The sequence below is a fragment of the Choristoneura fumiferana genome, chromosome 18 (assembly GCF_025370935.1).
Source record: "Choristoneura fumiferana chromosome 18, NRCan_CFum_1, whole genome shotgun sequence".
Classification (NCBI taxonomy): Eukaryota; Metazoa; Arthropoda; class Insecta; order Lepidoptera; family Tortricidae; genus Choristoneura; species Choristoneura fumiferana.
Genome location: NC_133489.1, coordinates 23,022,385 through 23,035,701, shown reverse-complemented (window position 1 = coordinate 23,035,701; position 13,317 = coordinate 23,022,385). Strand labels below are relative to the sequence as shown.

Here is a 13,317-nt window from a genome sequence, read left to right as displayed (position 1 = left end):
TTTTAAAATCTGCTCTGAAGTTCTGATTCAGTTTTTTCTATCCCATGGGAATTTTGGATTTTCCGAAAAAAAAGTGGCCTGACATCGAGGATAGTCATATTATATCATATGAAAGAATATTTAAAAGCAGTGCCAAAGTTGAATTTACTTATTTCTATCCCGCGGGAATTTTAATTTTTCCCGGAAAAACGTATCTTATGTCAACCAGGAATACTGTAGCTTACTTTTGGTGAAAGAACTTTTAAAATCAGACCCGAAGTTGAATTCACTTATTTCTATCCCGCGGGAATTTTGCATTTTTACGAAGAAGAGTAGTCTATACTAATGAGGAATAGTGTAGCTTTCTATTAGTGAAAGAATTTTTAAAATCATCCCGAAGTTGTATTCGGTTTTTTCTATCCCATCGGAATTTGTAATTTCCCGAAGAAAAAGTAGCCTTTGTCATTTGGGGATAGTCATATCACATAACATGTAAGAATTTTTCAAGTCAGCTCCGAAATTGAATTAATTTATTTCTATCCCGCGGGAATTTTGGATTATCCCGGATAAAAAGTAACCTATATCAATCAAGGATAGTGTAGCTTACTAACGGTGAAAGAATTTTAAAATCAGCTCCAAAATTGAATTTATTTATTTCCATCCCGCGGGAACTTTGCATTATCCGGATAAAAAGTAACCTATATTAATCAAAAATAGTGTAGCTTACTAACGGTGAAAGAATTTTAAAATCGGCTTAATAGTTTCAGAGATTCGACTACAAACAAAGAAGTGAAAAAAGTTTAGATATATCCCTATCCCGTGGGAATTTCGAAAATCCTTTCTTAGTGCGCGTCTACATCTATTAAGGAACATATATTCCAAATTTCAAGTTTCTAGCCCCAGCGGTTGGGCTGTGCGTTGATCTATAAGTCAGTCAGTCAGTCAGTCAGTTTCTTCTTTATATATATAGAAGATTACACAAGAAGGGTACCTACAGACTCTAAAACTAAGTTAACTTACTAACTATAAAATGTGCGGGTTCTAATAAACGTTCATCATCATCATCATCATCCCAGCCTATATACGTCCCACTGCTGGGCACAGGCCTCCTCTCAGAACAAGAGGGCTTGGGCCATAGTTCCCACGCGGGCCCAGTGCGGATTGGGAACTTCACACGCACCATTGAATTGCTTCGCAGGTTTGTGCAGGTTTCCTCACGATGTTTTCCTTCACCGCAAGGCTCGTGGTAAATTTCAAATGTAATTCCGCACATGAATTTCGAAAAACTCAGAGGTGCGAGCCGGGTAAACGTTCGTGAGAACTTATTTCGAATGTTGTTGTTTGTCCTAGTCCCAGCGTATTGGATCTGTTATAAGTTAAGTTTTAAGGACTGAGCTTAGAACAGTTGGAAAACCACCGCCATTGTCATTTCGAAGTTCAATCCCACTTATATTATAAGCTAGTTTGTAAATTTGTTTGTTTGTTTATTTGTTACCTTTTCGCGCCTATATCTACTTCGCGGTTTACTAATGTTTCGGCGAAAATTATTTAGCAAATTATTAGCTCCCAAACTATTTATTCCTTATTTTTATTTAAGCAAAGTTTCATTTCCCAACTCAACATTTCGCACTGATATCATTTCCCAACTAATGAATTGATAAATTATTATTATGCAAATTATTACCTGGGATTTTTTTAAGATGTCATATGTGTTTTCGTCAAATGCGTTGATTGGCATTCCTTAATTTAGCAAGCAAGCCATTATTTTTTTCCGTTCTGTTACAAAAAAATACCTAACATCGAAGGCTAAGGCGGAAGCTACGCTACGCTTCGCTCCCGCCTTTGCCTTCTGAACCTAACTTATCCAAGTCGCTTCTGCCTAGTCTCGTCTTGCTCGCTCGCTTCGCTCGCTCACCGCCACATTTATTCATTTTATTATATATCATGACTGATATACTTACCTTATGTATAAAAATTGGCCAAATGTTATTTGACGATTTGTTATTTGCCTTAGCCAATCATTTGCTACATAATTGTTTGCCACATAAAAGTGTGATGAAGTAAAATTTTGCAATATAAAAATGTTGCGAAATAAGAAAAATGCGTAGTAAAGTTATGCCAAGGATTGGTTTGCCAAATGAAATTTCGGCGAAAGGTTGGTTGCTAAGTGAAATTTGGCGAAACATATTTCGCCGAAAAGGCAGTACACTCTACTTCGCACCGAGCTACGAATGTTCTTATTCAAAGGGACGGTCATAAACTAAGACTGTCGTATGAGACAATGTCGTACAATTTAACTTCGCACATAAACACTGTCATGCATTTGTATTGTCGTGTATTGTCGAACAGTGATAGGTTGTACACTGAAGGCTGACCAGGATTATACAAAATCTGACGCGAGGGCAGCACTTCTAAGTTTTATATTGCAGCATTCTTTATACTTACTATACGCAAGGGCTTTATATATGGTCCTTGCTATACGATACCTACCAGTCATATTGACAACGTTGTCGGTAATGTTATTTAAAATAATATTTTGTAATCCCTCTGACTTTTTTTATGAAAAATACTTTTATACATTGTGAATTAGTTTCCTTCCAAGGCTATGGACAATCTTCGGAATTTTCTCATCGCCCCCAGCCCTGTTAGGACGACGCCTTCAAGCGCGAATGTGGTTTTAAACTACCTGCACCGACAATAGAGAAGCAGAGTAGTCTATCACTTCGTAGAAATGCATTAGGAATGTCGTTCAATAGGAACATCATCACATTAGTCGTACAGCGTACACTCGGAGACGCACTTATGTGATAATCCTCCGCAACTTAGAAATATTTACAATCCACTACCTCTCATCCGGAAACTGAGGGAACGCTGGCCAATCAACTTGAGTTACAAACTAAACCATTTTCACTTGACCTCCTATTATACGGAGTTCAGACGTTGTAGTTGGTTTTGCATGCTTCTGGTAATTATCGATAGTTTTATCGATGAATTACATCGATCAATTTCATCAATACTAAAACTATGTGTTTATAATAACATTATGAATTCGGAAGTTTTTATGTGTGCTTCTTACAGACTGGCTTAAACCAAAAAGTCGGTTCTTTGCGTAAATTGCGCACATACAAAACTCAAATAATTTCGATCCGCATTGGAGAGCCACTAATAGCGTATCTTCTGTATTAAAAATGGTATCTAGTTGTGTTAAATACTTCTAATGTAAGTCATTTAATAATATTGTAGATCTGTTTTGAAAGAAATACTTATACGAACTCAGTGTGATTCTCTTTTGTTAAAAATGTGTGAATTAAAAACACTTTAAGTACTTTTGGATTTTAAAAAACATCATAAGTTAAGGTTTTATTACACTGTTTCACAGTGTATAATTCATTATCTTAATTCTGGATTATCTTTTAAACAATAAGGTTCAGCGTCGTTCTCTAGTGTAGTGTCTTGGAGAAATTAACTTCATTTGACCTAAAACGTTTTAAACTTTCGTGATTTTCACTCATAGTCAAAATACCACCAATGGGACTTATCACACTAACACACACGAGTAATATTTACCTAGACGTTTCAGCCACATTACAGTGATGTTTACAGTGATGTAATTTGGCCGAAACATCGAGGTAAATATTACTCGTGTGTGTTAGCGTGATAAGTTCCGTTGGTGGTATTCATTTGACCTGTTCAGAATTCCTTTAAAGTTAATGGAAGTCAAAATCACGTTATTTAAAGGCTATCGATACTTCGGCAACACTATTTAAGAGATTATGACAGCTTTTGGTAGGTATTCAATAGAGGGGTTACACCGCGACATCCGACCCTTGCCGTTCATTACCCATATGTAAGTTTGATCGCGTTAAACCTTGATTTAGTGCCTTGGACAAAGGGCCTTTTGGGCGTAATATGCTCCTCTATCTGAAATCGACATTTAGTGGACTGTTCATCGACCGGGCGTTTAGTTCTCTGTCAAAATGTAGGTTCGCATATACAGGTGGTAGGACCTTGTGCAAGGTCCGCCCGGATTGCTACCACCATCTTGCTCGCTAATCCTGCCGTGAAGCAGCAGGCTTGCACTGTTGTGTTTCGGCGTGCGGAGAGTAAGACAGCCGGTGAAATTACTGGCACTTGAGGTATCCCATCTTAGGCCTCTAGGTTGGCAACGCATCTGCCAGCGATAACACTGCCCTGTCCGAAACACTAATTTAACAATAATTAAACTATGACGATCAATAAATTATCTAAATTAAATCTTCTTAGGGTTCCGTAGTCAACTAGGAACCCTTATAGTTTCGCTATGTCTAAGCATCGTGTCTGTCTGTCTGTTTGTTTGTCTGTCTGTCCGCGGCTATGCTCAGAGACCGTGTACTAATAAGCTGTAATTGGGCGCGAATAAACATATCAGTTACACCGATAAAGTGGTAAAATAAAAAAAAATTTAGGGTGCCTCCCATAGACGTAAAGTGGGGGTGATATTTTTTTCTCGACTAAGCCTATAGTGTGGGGTATGGTTAGATAGATATTTTAATATAACGGATAAGATTGCTTGAGAATTAGTAGTACTTTAAGAGTAAATAGCAGCCTAAGGTATAAAATATACGTAAACTTGGAATATTCCGTACACAATACGAGATCCTTAGAAAAATATTACTTGATTTTTTGTAATGGCTACGGAACCCTATCTTGGGCGTGTCCGACACGCTCTTGGCCGGTTTTTATTCAGAAATAGGCATGCGTTTGACCACAATCACGCCTGACCGTAAGCGAAGATGTGAACTAAGATGGACATTTGTTTAATAAATAATGCCCATTCATCCTAGATTTGAAGACGGTGTAGCGATCCGGGAACACAGAAGCACAGAGACAGGAGACACGACACAGAGAAGTTATTTGAAGACGGCCAGATTGTAGCGATCAGGGAACACAGAAGCACAGAGACAGGAGACACGACACAGAGAAGTTATTTGAAGACGGCCAGATTGTAGCGATCAGGGAACACGAAGCACAGAGACAGGGGACACGACACAGAGAAGTTATTTGAAGACGGCCAGATTGTAGCGATAGTTATGCAAATGTTGAAACAAAAGTAGTCAATTATGTATGTGAGTAGAATCGAACCTTGGATTAAAAGCCCCATGGCTGGGGCACCCTATATTATTGTTCGTTTCACCAATAGCAGTAAAAATTCGCGAGTATCTATCGACGAGTTTAAAGGGTTTCATATCTCATTCGGCAAATAGGGAAACCTTGTAAAATTACTTTGTGGCCTGTCCTTGTCATTCATGCCAAGACTCTTTGTCTCAGAAACAGTAAAAAAAACTAACTTCTAAGTCAATGCAAAAAAAAGATACAGTAATGAATAAAAACTAAAAGAAAGAAAATAAGTCTAATGGTCTGGAACTCTCTTAAGTAGCTATTTTAAAGTTCAACAGTCGGGACCCATTACTAAGAATTTTTGTGCGTCACGATTTACATTTTTAAGGTTTTTTGATTTTTTTGATGACTAAAAATGACTTGATTATGTTAAATAAATGCTAGGAGCAATAAATAAAGAAGATTTGTATGTACGATATTTTAATTTTCGACATTCAAATATGTTGACATTTACTCGTACAACTGAGATATATTGGATATCGTCATTTTTACTCATTCGATATTTTAATCAATCGACATTTCAATCTTAGACATTTTGACCATAGGTATAACAACTTTCGATATTGTGATACAATCGAAATTTTAATTTTCGATCTTTTGAACATCGACATTTTAACCGTAGGTATTTTAATTTTCGATATTCAAATATGTAACCAAATGAAATGCTTACACAGTCAAAAGTCATTCCACGCATTCCCAACGTCCTGACTCCGGTGAAACGTTAAACGTGCTGATCCAATTTGCGCCAGTGTGTTTAGCCGTTACAATGGCTAATCGTAATCAGCTACGTAGGTACTCGCCCTAACGCAGCTACCACGCAAGCAACCATCGCCGCGACGGACAATTCACCAATACACTGCGCGTATTCTCAACTTACTGTTGTCCGGTGAGCGTTTCGGACGCGCAATGGATAGAGAGTTTCCCAATAGAGTCAAATGCTATCTTGGTAACGTTAAGCCAACAACCTGACGTCGCCCGGCTTTAGACAGCGTATCTTAGAATTGCGTGCGCGGGAAAAAATCATTAGACGCTGGTGAACATTTAGCAGAATGCCACATCGGGATAACGTTTTTTCTTTTTAAGGAAACATTAGCTTTTACCTGCTGCTTTGTTTGCGTGAGATGTGGCTGTTGAATTCTTATTTCCTTAGTCTTACTAATATTATAAATACGAAAGTTTGTAAGTACTTATATGTGTACGTTATGATTGTTAATCCTTTACCACTGTAGCATTGGACAAGTATATCTAGTGCAGAAATATCCGTTAATAGTCTCCTTATCATCTCATACATCATCATGTTAGCCTGATATATGTACGTCCTTCTGCGGGGCACAGCCTCTCTCAGAATGAGAGGATTCGGACCATAGTTCCTACGCGGTTCCAGTGCAGATTGGGAACATCACACACACACCAATGACTTTCTTCACTGGCGTGTGCAGATTTCCATACGATGTTTTCATGGTAAATATCAAATGTATTTTCGCACATAAATTCTGAAAGACTCAGAGGTGCAAGGCTAGGCTCGAACCCACGACCCTCTCCTTGAGAGGCAATGAGCCAAACCACTACGCCACCACGACTATCGGTCGATATCGATCTCTATCGCTTGATTTTAATTCTTCTAATCTAATGATAACAAAAGATTTCGGCGAGATAAAAAGAAGGCCTTACAATAAGGAAACTTTAGAACCTATCCGCAAAACTTTTACAATTACCTACATTCTAAATTCTACTAAAGAAATCGGAGAGAAAATCCCCTATTGGAACTCCGAAACTGTCATACTTCGTATAACTTCACGTTTCGAACTTTTTGGGACTAATATTTAAGACATCAATTAATCAGACCCTAGTGCTTAGTATCGAGTATAGTTTGTACAAGAACTTGTTATGACAGCTATCAAAATGAAATCTATTGCTGAGTCTTAGTGTAGACTGTTTGTTTTATCTATCGTGCATTGGTAATACTATACATGAAGAAGCTAACTGAAGAAACTTCTTTTTATTTGGTATCGTTTCTTCTTTTTCTCTGTCGGACACTCTTGACAGAGCAGTCGTGGTTATGTAGCACGTTAAACAATTCTACGCAAGTGCAGTATTTGTCAGGGCTTTTATCTGGTCAGTCCAGCGCATTAGGAGATCGTCCTCTTGATTTTCTCCTATTTACCCTTCCGTGCACCACAAGTTGCTCTATAGAGTGCTCCCCACGTCGAGTCACATGTCCGAAATATCGGAGGATACGAGATCTCACTAAGGATGACAGCTTCTTCACCTGCAGTTCTTCAAGTACGAACAGATTGGTGCGTATACGTCTCCAAAACTACATTGCATGCATGAGTGCATCGATTCTTTACCTGTATAAACCTGCTCACTAAATTTAATGGGTGCCTATTGGTTGAAAAATGCGACTTGTAGAAAAAGACGGGGGGATATTTGGACACCTAAAAGTATTTTTGTCCAAGCTGAATGGAATACGCTTCGCAACCAATGGATCAAAAATTAAACCTATCAGCGTAAATAAGTAAAGAGACAGCTAGAGACATTTAAGCCATTGAAGGCGTAACTTTACTTTGCTATATCATGTACATACGAGTATATTAATTAATACCTACACAATACATGGGAACAAAGTTGCCAAATTACCTTCCTAAATGTCCAGACTTGTGACTGACTGATGGGCTACTTCAGCAGGATCACAAGGGATCCTACTGGGAACAGAACCCCGAACACAAACCGTAAAACACCGTTTATTGTTATATTTACCACCAATTCTTATTATATTATACTGTTATTCACTATTAATGCTGCAGAACAAAGTATCTGTTGTAATCGACATAGTTGGCGCCACAGGAATCTCGCGGGCGACCGGTAATGTTCGATTCAGGGTTAAATTAGTATTACCGACTGCCGTTCGATACGGAATCCTAGCGATACATTTAAGCGATATAGGTATTGTGTAATATCCATGATATTATTAAGTACCAATTTTCGAGAACAAAGCTTCATTTCTAAAAAGTACGATGTCCAAAAAAAGGTTTTAGAAGCAAGATGCCTCTTAAGCAGGATGTCGCAAAAATATGAAAACAATGCTTCTAGCGCTTCACTGGCCTCTGCCGCGGCATGCTCGCTTCGCTCGCTTGGCTTCTAACCATCCTCGCTTCGCTTGTAGTTGTACAGTCGAGTTCATAAAATTGTGAGCAGAAATTTGATCAAAAGTTATTGAACACGACTCTATTGTTAACGACGTAGAAGCGTGTTCAGATATTTTTGATCAAATTTTTGCTCACAAGTTTAAGAAATACCTAATCTTCTTCTTCGTCTTGCTTTGCAGGCTTTTTGTATACCGATACCCAGAGGCTCTAGGGACTGATGACCATCTTGAGAGCTATGGGCAATCGATGGATGCAAGCAAGCAATTTTGCAGGTGGTAGGACCTTGTGCAAGGTCCGCCCGGATTGCTACCACCATATTGCTCGCTAATCCTGCCGTGAAGCAGCAGTGCTTGCACTGTTGTGTTTCGGCATGGAGAGTAAGATAGCCGGTGAAATTACTGGCACTCGAGGTATCCCATCTTAGGCCTCTAGGTTGGCAACGCATCTGCAATACCCCTCGTGTTGCAGATGTTTATGGGCGGTGGTGATTTTTACCATCAGGAGACACTTGCTCGTTTGCCATCCAGTCGAATTAAACAAAAAAAAAGTGGAGCTGTGGTTCATTGTGGCTTTCTAAGGGGGAGGCGTATGTTCAAAAGTGGACGTCTTCCGGCTGCTGATGATACCGATTGTAAACGATAGCTATCGAATCGATAGCAGTGGAGTTGTCCTCGGAGCTCAATAGTTGTGCCACAAGAGGTCTCAGGTACTCTGAAGCTCAAGAATGCGCTGAAATAAAAGTTTACTCGTTCGTCTCTGGGCGTCTTCCTTGACAGTTTGTTCTTGTTTTTACCAGACTGTTCGAACTAGGGTTATGTTGTTAGAGTTCCCTTCCGCATGAGGAAAAAATGTTCAAGTGTGAATTAGAGTCGCGCACCGAGGGTTCCATACAGTTTGGTTACTGATATAGCAGACATGAAGAATTGTGAATTGGGTCAACCCCGGCTCGCACCTATGAGTTTTTCGAAATTCATGTGCGGAATTACATTTGAAATTTACCACGAGCTTTGCGGTGAAGGAAAACATCGTGAGGAAACCTGCACAAACCTGCGAAGCGATTCAATGGTGCGTGCGAAGTTCCCAATCTGCACTGGGCCCGCGTGGGAACTATGGCCCAAGCCCTCTTGTTCTGAGAGGAGGCCTGTGCGCAGCAGTGGGACGTATATAGGCTGGGATGATGGTCTCCAAAAGGGCCGGTAGGACGCGTCAAATATTTTTTCATGCTCCGCTGTGACTGTTTAGTTTAAAATCAGAATAAAGGTAGAATAAGGCACAATAACTACACCTAACGCATTAAGGAACCCCAAGGCGAGAACCTTCGCCGATAAAGGTGCTCAACTTCGATTAACTTTCGTGAAAACTTAAGAAAATAACTGCCGATCCCTTTAGATAGCAACCCGGTAACATTCCGCTTTGCAGCAGCTACAGTAACTCTTAACGACATTGTATTAAAGTCGAGTTTACTCCGACAAGAGTCATGACTGGAATGGAGATAGAATACAATTATGATCTGTGATTCCGCTTATATTGGATTTATAATGGAATATAAACGTTCGTTGTTGATTTGAAGCGAAAAACGGTCCAATTTAATTTGGTGGAGTTGATTGTTTTGTACCGGTGGTTTTTCGTGGAAATAACATTTTTCATTTATTAAATAAGCCTTTTTAGGTCAACAATGCGATTGAATACAATACAAAAAAAACACCTAAGGCCCTGTTTAGATACATAATTTCAGTATCATGACACTGCAGTGCTCGAACTAAATATCTCTCATAAGACGTGACTCATCATACTTCAATTGGAATCCTGGCTCTTAAAGTTATATTCCTAGATTTTCCTGAATTTTATGGAAACTAATGGCAGTCTGCCCTAAGAAGGAGGGCATCATTTTCTATAAGTTTTTTGTAAAAGGTGTTGCAATACATAAATACTGAATACTAACTACATTGTGTTTTAGGAACCCTAAATGGCAAAAACGGAACCCTTATAGTTTCGCCATGTCTGTCTGTCTGTCTGTCTGTCTGTCTGCTGTCCGTCCGCGGCTTTGCTCAGGGACTATCAATGCTAGAAAGCTGTAATTTTCCACGAATATATGTTAACTATGCCGACAAAATGCTTTTCTCAAAATTCTCATCCAACCCTATAATGTGGGGTATTGTTGGATAGGTCTTTTAAAACCATTAGGGGTTTGCTAAGACGATTTTTCGATTCAGTGATATTGTTTGCGAAATATTCAACTATAAAGTGCAGATTTTCATTAAAATCGAGCGCCCCCCCCTCCTTTAAAATCTAAACCGGTGGGTGGAAAAATTCAGGATGGTAGTATATATATCAAACTTACAAGGAAAACTATAACGGTTAAGTTTGCTTGAGAATGAATAGTAGTTTAAGAGTAAATAGCAGCCTAAGGTATAAAATATACCTAAACTTGGAAGATTCCGTATAAAATATGAAATGCTTAGAAAAATATTACTTAATTTTATCGTAATGGCTACGGAACCCTATTTTGGGCGTGTCTGACACGCTCTTGGCCGGTTTTTTTATATTAATCTGATTGACCCCTAACTCTCCCGATGAAAAGTGTAGGTGTATCTCACTGGCTCAGTAACAGCCCATTCACTCTAATCTTAAAGAGTCCTAGATTGTACCAATCTGGAAATGTAGACGAGGTGAGCGAATTCCATTCCTTAGCAGTTCGCATTAAATATGAAAGTGAAGTGAAAATTTACAGTGAAAAAAAATCCAAAAATAAAATTTTGGGATCTGTTTTTAAAGTCAACTCGAATGGACTTCGTGGTTGGCTTTTCGTTTCAGTTTATCTTGAAAAGAAACCATAGGTTGGCTCGAAACATGTCCGGCATATCTCCGGCTATTAACACGTACGTCGGCTATCATTATTGTTTGTACTTATTTTAATAATACTTTAGGATCTTACATGTGTACCAGTGGCGTGGCATCAGATATTTCCGTTGTAAAGCCGAAGCAAAGATCGCTTATATCTTTCATAAATTCTGTATGTGTTGTTGTTCTATTTTGTACATATTGGGAAAGCCAGAGGGAATAGAGCTCTATGGACGCTTCACCACTGATGTGTACAACCCGACACGTTCTGATCTCGTGAGATTGTCGGAATAAAAAGAAACCTGTGCAAATTCCCAAGATGCAGCTATCTCCATTCCACATTCAAATACAACCCACTCACGATTTTTTGCGTTTGTAACAATAATAGGTTGGCAGTGAGAAACAGCGAAGATAATTATTTTCCAACAGCGATAGCTCCGTAATCTAAACTATCAACCGCAAATCGTATATTGCATCCATCCCAAGAGGTCACGAGTCGATAGATGGGCTGGCGTAGACAAGATACGGAGACTATCAGGATTCGATTTGTAGCATTCGAACATGGCGGATGTAGACAATATCTAATTTTGCTATTTCTGTTTCTTTGGCTAGTTGAAGTATAATTTTGATAGTGTTTTATGCGGCGATTAACCTTAACAGTGAACAGTGATCAGTCTCTCGTGTCTGACATTTTTTAATGCGCAAGTGGTCTCCACGTGGTTTCTGGAATTTTACTATCAAGTTCCAAAAACTACAATCACCGTACAACGTCCCTCTCAAAGAGAGTACTTTGAAACTGGCGAAATTGTCCTATTAATTAGGACAGAAAAGCCATATTTTAAAAGAGAAGAAGAAAAGGAGAGTATCAGACTGCAATCGACAGAAATAGTCGCGAAATAGACAATTTACTAGCAAACGTGCAGTTGAAATCACCAACAGTAGTGACAATAAGATGATGTTGTGCTTGTAAATTTAGTTTTTTTTTTGTCTTGCCTGAGCAGCATGTTATGTTTCTTGTTAATAGTGGAAACTGTTGTAGCTACTGTAATATTTTATGTGTTTTATACTTTGTATTATTTCAAGCTGTTTGTTTTCCTAAAATAAATAAATACAAAATTACAGAAAATTACAGAATGTATCCCATTAAAAACATAAATGCAAAATAAGAGCCAAGTTCAACCTTAATAAGCGTTACGAGTATTATTGACTTCGCTGAAAAAAAAACCAGTGCGAGTCGGACTCGCGCACGAAGGGTTCCGTACCATCTAAACAACATTCATTAGACATAAGCAAAAAACGGCAAAAAATCACGTTTGTTGTATGGGAGCCCCCCTTAAATATTTATTTTATTTTTAGTATTTGTTGTTATAGTGGCCACGTTATACATAATCTGTGAAAATTCCAACTGTGTAACTATCACGGTTCATGAGACGGACGGACGGACGGACAGCGAAGTCTTATTAATGGGTTTCCGTTTTTACCCTTTGGATACGGAACCCTTTAGTATGGCAATTGGCCACTTTTAGTGTTTAGTAGTAACACAATAGTTTATTGCTACATAAACTTATATTGCTTGTATCAGCGACAATCGTAATGTATATATTCTAATAAAAAATTAAGACTGGATATATGATGGTCATTGCCGCCATGCTGCAACGATGAACTACTGATCCTCAAGATGTACTAAGGGCCTACGCCAGCTGACGCAGTTTGCACGGAACGGGTGGACTTCTATTAAAAAATAGTATAAAGCAGCGCTAACTGCGCGCGATTATAACTGTACGTGCGCCCGCTTCGTGCCCGCGACAGCTAGCGTTGACCCTAAAGCAGAATAGTACATTGTTGTAGAGGCAAGAAAGTAAGCAATAGATGAATGAGTTAGTTCGATCGATAATACGAGTTCATCTATAACACTTTTGGCCGAGACTAAACATTGTGCTTTTCACGATCAATGCGAGGAAATATAAATAGTGTCACCGGTGTCACCCTTCCCGCACGCCAGCACGCCAGCTCAGCACGCCAGGAATGAAATTCAGAATATTATATTCTAAAAAGTCATATCGTATTATGAAATACATATATTGATACGACTTGTTTTCGTAGTGTGTTACATTGTTGTCGTGTTTTGCGAGTCATAAATGAGTCGGGTGTTAAATGAACATATATAGGCAATTTTGACTACTGGATTTAA

The 13,317-nt window shown here is 38.8% G+C and overlaps 1 protein-coding gene across 1 annotated transcript in view; it reads right to left on the bottom strand.

Moving 5' to 3' along the window:
- The window catches only part of LOC141437964 (atrial natriuretic peptide-converting enzyme-like), a gene marked incomplete in the record, with an annotated part of 181,873 nt that overhangs the window by 30,431 nt on the left and 138,125 nt on the right, over nucleotides 1-13,317 (bottom strand).